Below are 12703 nucleotides of genomic sequence, written 5' to 3' on the forward strand. Positions count from 1 at the left end.
TGAAGGAATGGATGAGTTATACCAATGCTGCTGAAAGATTCATGTAGCAAATAGAACAAACACATACTTGAAGGTAAACACATCAGCATCTGTCAAAGAAGTGAGCTGTTTTCTTGTTCACTAACATGATTGAATGTTGCATTTGTTTTGCCTTTTCAATTTTCGTTTTTTTTTTCCAAATAAGTTCAGTTTCAGGTCAGGTTGTTTCATCTTCTCCTGTCCTTTTGGTTTTAATTTTTAGAGAAACAGCACCATCTACGCCAAGATTTGGTAGAACAGGTTTAGTTTAACTCCAACACACACACAACACCCCTCCTTCAAAACAAACAGAACAGGATACAAACTGACCCTTACCAGGAATAAGCGTCTTTCAGATAATAGATGGAACAACAAATCAACAACAACAAAAACAATTTAGAATTATAAATATACGATTTTATATTACAGTCGAGTTATAATTTCCATCTAAACCCAATATACACCAGAGAACATTACAACTGTCAGTAAAGTCCGTGTACTGAGCTGACAAACACAGGATCTTCACAAGACTTGCACTCCTCAGCTATTTTTAACCTTTATTTTACTGAGGGGCATTTAAACAATTAGTACTCTTAATAAAATGTATCCTAGCAACCTCTTGTCCCTGTGTACAGTATTTAATGTAAACTGCCCCTTCAGAAGCTGCAGAGGATATGTTAACTACAAACTGCATTGAAAGTGAATGGCCAAAGCTAAGGAGCTAATCTAATGACTAGAAAAGAGGTACAACACAGAGCTAATTTAATTAATCTAGCACACAAATATAAAATTCTCACAAAGCTGTAGGAAGCTCGTAATACTTGACTATGGTTTTTGCTTCAGTGTTAAAACAGTTCTGGCGCAAATTGGTTCTTCAGCTAAGAGGGGAAAGGAGGCCAAGCGACCTAGATGTTAGATCTGAAGCAAGTGGGGGAGAAACAGAAACGCAATTTAGCCTGGTAGTTAGAGCTTAGAAGTTGTGAAGCCAAATATCCTTGGTTTCAAATCCCACTGGAACCACTGACCTAGAGCTTGACCCCTCAGGGTAAATCTCTACACTCTTTTGTGCCTATACAGCAGTGAGTGCCAGTGCAACTCTTGACTTAATTGGAAATTTTTAACCAGCTAAGCTTACTCAACACATCTCAGTGGGCTACGTGGAGTGTGACATGAGTGTTCAGCTCCCTGCTTCCCGAGCCACTTCAGCATCTTTCAACTCAGCCAGATCCAACCCCATTCCTTCACCGGGCATGGTGGCAAGGTGACACTAGAAACGATGGCCCATGGCTTGTAATCTGTCCACTCTGATACTCATTACTCACGTGACCAAGACGAGGTTTTCGCCACTGTAATGCGCAATAACAACTAACAACTGCTGTAATCAGAAAGGGATGGCTAACAAGGTTTTCTTGAAAGTTTTGTTAATGAGCCCTAAAAGCTTTTCTTAATAATAACAAAACAAATTCACTCGATCATATAAACTGAATTTTTTTTTCTCCAAATCCAGATACATAGCAGGCTAGAACATTTTATTTATACACCACTCATTCCTGTACTGTTGGGTTCTGTCTCTACTGTGCTGCTTCACTGAGCAAGTGAAAGAAGGGTGATGCAATTTAAGTAGACAACAGGACACATCATGTAAATAGAAATGCTGTTTAATTGAGAGAAGTCTTGGACAAAGTGACATGGGCAATGGAGGATAGGGATGTCTTTCAGAGATTTGAGAGAAAGCTCTCAGGGTGCCTGAAATCCGTAACTGCCACCACTTCTCTCAAGCACTGCATTCACAATGCATTCGTCACATTAACACAAACATGCAGAGAAACACGGACAAACTCTCCACAAAAACGGAAGTCTAGCAAACTGTGTATTCACAACAAATGGTTTAACACTGCTGACTGATAATCCTACCTCCCAAAAATTCCAACCCAGGTTAATCCCAGTCAAGGAAAAATTGTTTGTCGAGCTAAAACTGAAGGTAATAGAAAACTGTCTATCTAAACCCTGAGTGCACAGCACTTTCTGTCATGCTGGCAAAATAGTTCACAAGGCTAACCCTTTTAATTCAGCCAGTGCTTCATTAACAAAGCATTTCTGGTGCACCTCTCCTGCTGTTCAACAACACATTGCTCGCAACGCGATGCTGCAGCATCTGAGCACGTCATCCACTTCCCACTTCGAGTGAAGGGAAAGTAGAGAAAAAGATCTGACAAAACAAAAGAAAACCACAAACGGCAACACGTCACAACGGAGGAGCAAAAATACCCGCTAAGCCTCCGTCGTAAAGTGCCTAAATCCGCATGGAGCCAGAACCAGTGTGCCCGATCAGTGCTCAAATGGAAAGAATTTAATGGGAAACTTAAGAAGGTGTCTTACTGGCCCTTAACGAGGTCATAAAGAGTTAAATTTGGCCTGATTTGTACAGTCCTGGAAGGGCAAATTGGGAATGGGGGCTGTGGAGGGGGGCGGGTTAAGCGGCGTTGACCCACGCTCCTGCTCCAGACATTAAAATGTCAGCTCCAATCAGGGCACAGACAGCTGAGCTGATTACTCAGTGGGGGCCCTCACTTCGTTAGTGCTGCCTGCTGGATCTCCCAGAGACACCGGGCTGACGGAGCGATGGGTTATTAGGCCCAGTCAGACCCAATCCCATTAAACACATCCACCAATAAACAAAGGAAACGTTAAACAAAAGAACCTCCCACTCGGAACTGGGGTGAAGTGATAAAATTAACCTTTCCTCTCTTGCACTGTCCTCACTCCGCACTGGGCTGCCTGCTGCGATAGGAGCGCAGGGGTCTCCCGTTTCTTTTCTATCTTCCTCTTCACATTTTTGAAAGGTTATCCTTTCATTATACTGTATTATTCTCAGTGCAGCGGTGAATCTGCTGGCTGTCATAACCCCACTGCTGAAATCTCAATAGTGCATTTAATGTGCTGGTGATCCCTGCTTTTCATTTTCTGCAATGCGGTACATTTCCAGACCCTCAGCTCCCTAAACTGTGAGCCACTGCTGAATTTATATGAGATAAACTGAGACTGCTGGTTCTCAGACCTAAACAACAGCAATGAGTTTCGCTGTTCTCTTTTCTCACTAACAGAGAGAAGGGACACACTGGACGTGTGCTTATGTGGACAACCTGTGAAAACCCGTTCAGAAGCAGCGGCAGTCTGAACAGTGTGCTGGGAAGACAAAAAGAGGTTTTGCTTTGCCATCAGCTATACACAAACCGTAATACTGTATATTGCATATTCTTATTTAAGAATGATATATATTTGCTCTATAAGCAAAATAAGCAGCAAAATAATTCATTTGTAACATTAGTCACAGATTTTATCTTTGGAAAACAATTGAACTTATCTAAATGAGCCCATAAAAACACACCACCCAAAAGCTACAGTTATGACATGATTTATGGGAAAAAAGAAACACGATACAGAAGAAAATACATGCTCCCAGATAAATATACAGTTTACTGAGAGGACAAAATGACTATCTGAACTACTTTTATCAATCCAGACTGAATGGCTTTCTAATTGATCTGCAATTAGCAGACAAGCCAAGCACCAGCATATTTATTTTGCCTGTTCATTTATTGAGAGGGATCTTAGATGGTGAAAAACACATTGAGCTCAATACTGGGCTCACTTACCAAACAGCTCCATCCATGAGCTGTGCCTTCAATTGACACAGCTGTTTAGGACACCATAAATCACCTCAGATGGATTCTTTTAAACCTAATACCATTCTAATACCATAGAGAAAATAACCAAGAATTGATTTAGTATTCTGTTTTTGTTCTTAGGGACTTTTAAACAAACAAAACTGGGAACAAGCTTAGAAAAGATAAAAAAGGTAAAAATAAAACAGTCTGTACGTGCAGTTTTCTGCTCTGAAGACACTGTCTAGATATATTATCCCTCTTCCACTGCTGGGAAGTGTGTAAGCAAGGCAAACTTTGCATGTTTTTGAGATTCAATTGCATTGACCATGTCAGAACAGTTCATGTTGGAAAATACTCTGGGAAAGTACTCCCTCTTTGTTGTTCAACATTTTACATATGTCAGTTTCAGCATAAAGGGAAATACTGTTATTAAGAGCCCCATGAATTCACTTGGCTGAGGAAGCACAATTTAAACCTTCACTGCTGTTCTTGAATTCCTGGAAAATGTCACACTTGTGAATTGCCCTTGAAAGGTAATTCCATGTTTAATGTAGTGCATAAAATGACACAATCAGGCTTTTTCATATTTCAAATTTCACCTCCTCCCTCCTTGTCCCATCCCTATGAAAGCCTAATTTCCCAACTATAACATACTGCATTTTCAAAGACATGTAATTAAGTCACATGCTCTGACCCTAGGTTTCTAGTCCACAAAACAGTCCTACATAAAAAACACAATGTAAGAAATTAACAGGCACACACGTCATGTCTCTTCCTGGTCAATATGATGCATTACACATTGATGAACACGAAATTCAAATATTCTGTTTTCCCCGTCCTTCCTCTTTCATTGCGGCAAATAAAAAAAATCAGAAACCAGAAACCTCATTTCCCACCTTAACCTTATTGACACAATAAGTTACCCTTCCAGATCGGAGCCATAGCTGATGCCCTCCTCATCTGCCTATATACAGTACACTCCTCACAGTGAGAATAAACCTAATCTGACAGGCTGAGAGAATCAACTTCCATCAAACAGCACAGGAGAAGAAAACAATCTTAAGAACCAATTAGGTGATTATTAATTCATGGCCCTTTTCCGTAAACTGGGTGCTTCTGTGCTGCCGAGTCCCGTAAGCGAACTGGACTTTGGCACCTTCTCTCACCTAGCTAGAGTGCATTACTCTTCCGGCAAGGACATCAGCACAGGGCCCTGGGTCTCTGGGGCAATCACAAACGCATTGTGCTTTCAAGGGGAAAAGGGATGGCAGCTTGAGAGGCTGAGAGGCTGACCGACACAGGCCAGTCCAAATTAACACAACAGGTCCTCTGCTATTGAAATCGCCTAGGAGTGCAATCAGAGCCGCCATCGTGTAGTGACCACCGTGTCCTTGGGAACTGATATTCTGAGAGACGGAGGTGACTGGATGCTGTAAAGTAGGTTTTCGGTTAGAGACGGAGAAAAAAAAGAAGGAACGATATCCCTGGTATTCTAGAAAAGAGGGCTATTTGTTCCCAGTAGACACAGACTGAAGGGACCAAGCTTGTGCTCCAGGGTTTCCAGGATTTCTGAACAGCTCATCACTTTCATTCCCTCACATATTCCCCTTGTCCCTCAACTCCAGACGAAAGCTCAGAGTCCAAACTCCCCAGCCTGCATTGTGCAAGTTTGCCGCCAGACTCTCAGCTCTGACCAATATCATCACACCTCTTGTCCATTCTCTACACTGAAACTACTAGCTGTTATTGGACACTCAGTCTCTCAGCTCTCAAAACCAGCTCTCTCTGGCTCATTTCCAGATGCTGAAATTCTCAACTCCTTTGATGACTATATGCAAAATTTCATTCCAGACCCTCACCCCTAACAAAGCCAAATTACCACTCTGCTGTCCCTCTGCTCTCAGTTTTACAGGGCATGTTTTACTTCTGTCCCTCAGCAATTTAACCATTAATATCAAAGACAGGCTTTGCTCCCCAGTGCTACAAGTCATTCTCTTTTAATGTGAACACCAAGAATAACTGAATATTATCTTTTTTTTTAATCTACACCCTATGTTTAAGCCTTGAGCTATGCAGGGTTATATTGCATTCCACCTCATACTTCTCAGGTAATTACTTTGCATCAATTAATTTCAAATAAAGAAAATTACAGTGAAAGCCTTCTACCAAACCAACCCAATATTAGGGCTCATCATTTTGCTGTATCCTTGGTGTATAGCCCTTGATTTATTAAATGAAAAAGCACCGTGATTGCATGCAAAGACCAGTATGTGTAAGCCTGCAGGCATAACTGCAACAAAGACAAATTTCAAATGAAGAAATTAAAAGAGATATTAATTAGCAGCAGAATTATTCGTCTTTAGACTGCTATGAATGAAGAAACTGCACATTCACCTCAAGAGCTAAGGACACATGCTTCAGCTCTGCACATTTAATTTAAAACTCACAAAAAGCACAGCTCAGTAGCAGTCTTAGTGTAAATGGGAATGCAAAAAGTACAATCTACTAACTTATCACACACAATGTAATAAATAAAAAAATGCTACGATAGAACAATTAAGAAATTTTACACTTTACACTTGTACTTCTTTACTAAAGACTTCCTTTAGGCGAACAAGAGCACATGTTGTCTTTGACAAGGAACAGAACACCCATTTGTAGATTAGACTGACAGAACCGTAACATGAATTGTGCTAGAAAACAAAATAAACATGGGGCCTTTTAGTATGATTTAAATAACAGCAGAGACTTGGATGATTAAAATGAGAACTTTAACCCAGGTTTACCATATTAGATTTGAATGTGCACATAAAACAGCGTAAATGGGCCATGACACATACTTTTAAGCACGACATTTTTCTCATTCTTTACAGAATGTTGCCAGAATTACCAGAATATTTCCTGGTACTTCCAATTTGTTAGGCTTTTCTTTCTTCAGGTCCCTGAGTTTGAGGTGCTCCAGTATAAACTTTATATCACACCCTTCCTTGGCTACTGCTGTCAAGCACTGAAATGTTTTCATCTGTCAGGTTCAAAATGATCAGAAACAACTCAGGTACTTGAGTACAACTAAATTTGTATCGCTACAAACATCATCAAATACCACAAAAGAAGAGTGATATTCTCCACAATGTTCTCATTTCCTGAAACAAAACTACTTTGATGACACCAAGTCTTCTACACGGACTACAGCATTTCAAAAAAGGAGAACATTTCTGCCGGCTAATACAAAGTCAACATGTCAAAAGATTGCAAGGTGAAAAAAACTGCTGTTCAAATAAAAACATGTTGAGCTGCATACATATGCAATACATACAGTATGTTTCTAGTTTTGACTGGAAAATGTTCTTTTAAGTCATATTAAAATTATATTACAAAGATCATCTGGGAAAACAGAAACAGCACTGCATGCATAATTATTATCCCATGAAAGGGGTTTTTCAGAATTATGCTGTAAAGTAAAAAAACAGTGAGTTGTTAAATAAAGACAGTTAAAACAATTAATATTTTAGGAAGTGGTTTATATAAAGCAAACTGACTGATATGAGGCTGAAATCAAAGGTGTCAATGAATGTTGGATGTTATAAATGCAGATACTTAAGGAATCGGATACCTTTCCTTTGTTCTACACAGATGAATTAATGCTATTCCCTGCAAAGCAGAACAGCTGCAGGATAAATCAAAGACACTTTGAAAAAATCTAATAGCACATGTTAAAAATGAAACACGAAAATGTACAGGTATAAAACGGAAAGAGTCTTGTGTTTTCAGTTAACAGTTATCCACTTGCTCTCCCTGGCTGAAATAACTACAAAGGTGTAGCTACTGAACGTATCCTGCTGATTTCTGTAACAGTTGAAAAGTCCTTGGTTATGTTGGGATTGATAAAACAGCTCCAATGCAAACACGACAACTATGGCAGCAACCAATCAGCCCATGTTCTAGGTTAGCAAGTGTTATTACAGAACATTGCACCGTGTTACACTGTATCCTCCTACTGTAGTCCAAAAACTGGAGACAATAAGGAGACAATACCGTCGGAGTTCTCCTGAGCGCACTCAGTGACCAATATTAAACAAAATGAAGGAGACAGGACCAATTTGGTTGGGTGCTGCTGGTGTCAGCTTTTGAACGACCTGTTGTGTTTTATTGTTGTGTCCCCTTCTCTCCAGGTTCAGTAATCTGAAAGTCAGGAACGGGGATGAGAGGAATTATTCATAATCCTCTATTGCTGAACCCCCAACCCCCTCCTCCCGATACATTTATGTTAAACACGTCAAATCCTATTGTAGCTGTGCCTCCCAGCACTAAAGTGTATTAAGACCCCCCCCCCCCACTCTGTCTCTGTAAGCCACCCCCCCTGCTCTAATAGTGATTTGGTTTTCCATCCTCGAGCAGAAACGCTCCATTTCACTAACCGTGCCTTAGCTAGGTGTAAACGGCTGGGGAAAGGGAAGAAAAGGCTTGGGGCTAGCTGTTTATAAATATTTTACGCTGAGCATTAGAAACAACCCCTGGATTGCTTATTGGGAAAAGTGGCTAAATTGCAGCTGTTGCCAACATGATTATTTATTATGCATATAAGTAAAACTTGAACCATAAAACCGTATCTGTCGCTTTCGCTTGTTTTTTTCTGTCCCCTGCTTCCTCTTCCAGCAAAATAATTAAAAACAAAGTAGAGCGTGCCTATGGAAAAGTAGAAATAATCAGCACCGCTTAGTAGTCAAACACCCACGTACTGCAGAGTGCTTGTGTTATATACATGTCTGAAAAAGGCACCAAACCAAACTGGACATTCATGAGGGGGGTCAGGAATGCAAGGTAACTACAGATGTTACTACAACACTACGATCTCTGAACGACAATGTCTCCAATAGCTGTCGTTTTCGGAAATTGGAAATTGGAAACTCAAGTTTTTACATAAGCTACTATAGTTTCAGAAAGCAATTATACTGCAGTCTTATCTTGTTAAAATAGCAGCAGGTGTAAAGGGAGAAGTGGTTGGCATGGAAGATTTTAATTTTCCTTCCACAGATGGGGACAAAGTAATAGGGATGTAAGCAGCCAAAACTCAAATGGCAAATCCTGCTAATGACTGCTTTTATAATCAGATTTCATAGCACTTTGAAGAGTATTCTCGATCAAGTCTTTTTCAACAATCAAGCAGGGTAAAGAAAACAAAGGTAAGAGAGCTGATTAGCTGATTGCGATCGTAATACGACATGCTTGTAAGTATTCTTTGAAAACGTGCAGGAACATGAAGACTATGAAGGAATGAGACAGAGATCATGAGATGTAGAACAGGAAAGGATATATAAGGAATTGGTAGAGAGCAGATTGGAACTGAAATTGAAAATTGTTAAGATCGTCCCCGGTACCCTAGTTTCTTCCAAGAAACAGCTGCATAACATCCTCATATCAGTTACATTCAACCAAATAATGGCCAGAATATAGGTTCTTTTGTAACTTTTCTTACTTTCTTAGGGAACTGCATATCTGCAGGTAAGGTACAACAAGGTTCCTTTGCCTTTTGGAATCAAGCAACACTTAAAAAGCCAATAATTTTAATGAGCTTCCATATATCGTCTTTCATGTGCCCACTGACAGGCACAAGAAAGGTAATGCAATTGCTATATCCCAGTTCATTTAAAATGCAATAGGGACTCAATGACCTAAGATCAGTCAATCTTAAAAGTAAAAAAAATATGCCATTAAATAGCTAACACACAGCTCCTTGGTGATCGCGCTGGATCCTGACTACTCTGCATTTCAAACTACCCCACCTATGGCGGTTCCACAGACATCAAACAGCATCTAAGTGCTTGAGACTAATGCAGACTATTTTTAACTAAGCGCTTTTAATAAGCTGCTGAGAAGTTGTAAATTTTTCATATACAGCACATATTCCCTTTGTGAAAACACTGAAACACACTTATTTAGTGATCAGCCACTGACAGGTGGAGGAGGTGAATTAAATGCGCTTGTATCAAACCGCAGGCCTTTCAGAAGTAAAAATTCAAATATTTGAATCATCTTCCTATGTGCCACAGGTATGAGTAAATAATTAATTGGCATGGCTGCTTCTTTTAAAGCTTTAAAACTGCCTTATTTTGAGGTGCTAAAATCTGTACCTGTTAAGGCAAGCCCATTACCTCTTGTAAAGAGAGTTAGACAATTTTGAGAGAAAATACTGGCTAGCACTCTCAACCATGAGTTTCAAATTGATTCTAATTAACTAATATCTAGAATGTAATTAGGTATAATTAATTCTTTCAAGAGTAAAAAAAAATATATTGTGTAAAAAACAAGCCATGTATTTGCATGAAGATCTTACACTGACTTGCCCTGTTTTACCTTCTAGTGTTGATGTTTTCAGAAACAGATGTTTGCAAGGGCTGGTGTTAATAAGGATTAATTAAAAAAATGAAACAGCTGTGTATCTTGTGAGGAGCACAGCTCCAGTGGAGCACATTCCACAGATTTCTCTGGTGAGGGGGCTGCTGCTCAGTCACCTGACCAGTTGCAGGAAGCCAATTGGTCAGGTGCCTCTTTAAAGGAAGAGGAAATTGACATGGGAATGTCTGCCTGTTGCTAGAGGGGAACAGAAGATAGAACCAGTGTGCACCTGACAGTAGAAAAGGACTGACCAAGAAACTGAGTTAGGAAGCTTTGTGAAGAGTCTTGGAGGGAGAGACACGGTTTTGGAAATTTGAGATGTCTGAAAGACTGTTTGGGGGATTTGTTTGTTTGTTTTGTGACTGGTAAGCAGTGTAGGTGCTCAGCCTGTAACAGACGGGGACTTCAAGAAGTTTAGGCAGAAGCTTGAAAAACAGCTTAGGCTTTTATTTTGTTGGCTTGGTTTTTGGTTCTTGGCTTTCCTGCACTATAAATAAAACCTGGGTGTGGTTTAAACCTAACAGCTGTGTTTTTAGTGTTTGTTGGCTTGTACCTGCCTATTTAATATCCTGTTACAGTACCTTGCACCCACAGGTATGTCACAATCCAAAAACGTGTAAAACAGAATCTTGTAAAATACCTTGCTTGTGTAAGCAGAAGGTGGATCTCCAAAGCTTGCTTTGTCCTAGAAAAATACTTTCTACATTTTAGAGATGGCTGCTAAGTATGACATTGGAAGAACACTTTCCTCATTACTGCAGGTACACCAGCATTAATGTTCCAGGGCAGAGCTCCTAACCTTGGTTGAACACTAAAAAAGGCACATAGGATGAAAAGCAACATACCAAGAAAGAGCCTGAAAACACCTGTTTTCTTCTAAAATGTCAGGAAACACCCTCCCAATCGAGTTCTCTGCCTGTGCACGTTTAGTTTGCAAGTCTTTGAGACTTCTTGCACCAATCAGCAACAGCCCTGACAGATGGAAGGTGAAGACTGATCTGAACCCAAGTGCTCTGGAAAAACAACTGTCACTGTTAGGATAACAAAGTCCCTTTGCACATGAATGTGCTTGGTACTGTTGCTGACAATGGAATTTAAATCCCTAAACGACTGGCAAGGAGGGTAAATACATGTGAGGCAATGGGATCTGGGGGGGCAAGGCTGAGAATAAGAACAAAGGAGGAAGAGGGGGAAAGGCCCTTGGTTGACATCCCCTCAGTAGCACAGCTGGACTGCACAGCACCATCCCAGGACGCAGGGCCTTTTATGGCATCACTGTGATGGGCAGTGCAGAAAAACACTTAATTCAAATCTAATAAATAGTGCATTTAACAATGTAAAGCAAATAAAACACTGCCTTCTATTACACATAGTAATAGAGTGTGCAGGTCCTTATGTAAATCCTGGTGTATGTCCTGAAGGAGCAATTAAAATAAGGATAAACAAGACTAAAACTGTGCACAACCCATGAACATGTGATATCATAAAAATAAGTGAATGCATTAAAGATTATTATAACATTCACTTAAGCAATCCCAGAGCAGTAAGTGTTTACTCCCAACAGTATGATGTGGAGAAGTTCCATTCTGACTGCAATGACCTTTGAACTTGCCAACGATGATGCCATAAGGCAAGGAGGGGACATCAGTGGGAAGCTGTCAAAAGCACTTCCACTTTGTGCCTAGGACTCCAGCAACTGCTATATTACAACAAGGGAGCGGTTATACACTGCATCACATAGCCATTCATTCAAAGCAGCAGGGAGCTGACAATAGGAGTTTAATCCTGAATGAGCTGTGCCTTGGTTACCTGAGAAGAAACCAGCCCTGGCAGCAGGTCTGAAACCACAGATCTCTTACGCTGCACGTGACGTACTGTACCTTCATCATACAGCCTTGCGCCGCAGAACTGCAGGCCAGTCTAGTCTGTAGAGTAACGAAGCTAACCCACTCTGCCTCGGTGCGCTATACTGTACCTTTCACGCGCTTTTAATCCCATTAGGTGAGCCCAAAGCCTTACTGGGTTTTTACTTCATACATTTTACCATTTATTTTTAAATGAGATAAAATGTCTGTGAAACAGCAAGATTTCTTCACAAGCATTTTTGTTATAAATGTTCCCACTAAAATCAACAAAGAGTGTATTTAATGGCATGTATCGAAAGCTTGCTCTTCCACAGTGAATTCTGTCACAAGTGTAGTACTAACTGCAAATGTAGGAACAGACACAACAGCCAGTGACATGAGGCACAATGTAAAGTGCCATTCTCAATAGCACCAGAAGAATACCCTTTTCTTACCACTGACCATGCTGTGGCCACTAGGCTAGCCCAGACTGAGTGTTACAATTCTCTACCATCTTTGATAGTCATTATAGTTCAGATTTAATTTCTAAATGTTGAATTTGTAGTCTTTGTGGCTTTTTAAAAGTGCCTTAAAGAAAGTGTTTCTTGGAATTAACATTGCCCTTGTAAATTGTATAATAAATTCAGCAGGATTCCCAATTTACTGTAACTGTCGGACAAGAACTCGCTATAGATTCCTGGCAGAATGTTCTGAAATGTCAGTGTTATTAAAACCACAGCGTGCCAGAAATCAAAAGGTATCCCTGCCCCAAGACTG

The 12703-nt window shown here is 40.2% G+C and overlaps 1 protein-coding gene across 9 annotated transcripts in view; it reads right to left on the bottom strand.

Annotated features, from left to right (window-relative positions):
- zfhx3b (zinc finger homeobox 3b) overlaps positions 1 to 12703 on the bottom strand; it is a 371071-nt gene that overhangs the window by 22732 nt on the left and 335636 nt on the right. The gene's annotated exons all lie outside the window — the stretch shown is intronic.

The sequence above is a fragment of the Lepisosteus platostomus genome, chromosome 20 (assembly GCF_059453375.1).
Source record: "Lepisosteus platostomus isolate fLepPlt1 chromosome 20, fLepPlt1.hap1, whole genome shotgun sequence".
Lineage (NCBI taxonomy): Eukaryota > Metazoa > Chordata > Actinopteri > Semionotiformes > Lepisosteidae > Lepisosteus > Lepisosteus platostomus.